Source organism: Athene cunicularia (assembly GCF_003259725.1).
Source record: "Athene cunicularia isolate RWA chromosome 8 unlocalized genomic scaffold, athCun1 chr8_part1, whole genome shotgun sequence".
Classification (NCBI taxonomy): Eukaryota; Metazoa; Chordata; class Aves; order Strigiformes; family Strigidae; genus Athene; species Athene cunicularia.
Window position 1 is genome coordinate 11,694,838 of NW_020799109.1, and position 1,064 is coordinate 11,695,901.

The window sequence follows — 1,064 nt, forward strand, 5'->3', positions numbered from 1 at the left end:
TCCCCAGGGTGATCCCCAACACCAGGTGGGTGGTAAGCCACACCAGTCACAGCAGGTGTCAGGATGCCAGCCACACTCCCCTGCATACCCATGGAAGCCTGTTTCCAGGATGCTGGGCAAATGGGGCTGGTGGCAGGCAACAGCACAGGGTCTGGGGCCATCCCCTCTCAGGCTAGCAAACAACCAGAGTCAGCATCTCCAGAGGAGCCACAGTAGCTGTTGGATCTTTCCCCCTGAGGGCCCGGTGGGGTCAGAGCAGGGCTGTAGCATGGAGCAGGACCCTGTGCCTGTGTCCCTGCAGGGCAGCGCAGGACCCAGCTGTGCTGCTGGCAGAGGGGACAGACTGGGGAGGACCGCAGAGACAGCGCGGTGTGCTCGGCACGCTGTATCAGGGTTGCCAGGAAGGCCCCGATAAACATCTAGCCTCTGTGTTTATTTATGACTGAGGATATTTATACCGCAAAGTCCTTTAAATTTAGCTGGGGACACACCCAGGCACCATCCAGTGCTGACGGGCTGTGAGGGAGCTCCTGGCACAGCCTGAGTCGGCGCAGGCAGTGGGTGCACCAGCAGCACCAGATATGCCCCAGGACTGGCAGCCCCAGGACCAACAACCCACCGTGGGGTGTGAGGCACAGAAGCATGGCTGTGGGGACAGCGGCGCTTCTCACAGGGGGCAGGATGAGGCCAGCACCCCAGAAGGGCAGCGCTCCCACGAATGATGGCACAGGCTCCATGCCCATGTGGCGAGGACGCCAGTGCCACTGGGGAAGGTCCACATCTCCCCGACCCCAAAGCACCCTGACCCAAGCCATCACCATCTCGTCCCAGTGCTCAGAGCCATGCCGAGCTGGTTGTGGGGTCAGAAACAACCTTAGGGCTATGCTCTGAAGTTACGGCTCAGAGTCCAGCCGCAGCTGGGCTTGGACCAGACCCAGGGCCGGGGGGCACGCTGCGCTACCCTAGCTCCACAGGCTTTGGCCCCTGTCCCCATGTCCCCCCGTCTCCCTGTCCCCTCCAGCCGCTGGTCCCGGGCCAGCGAGGCCGTGCCGGAGCATCCCCCG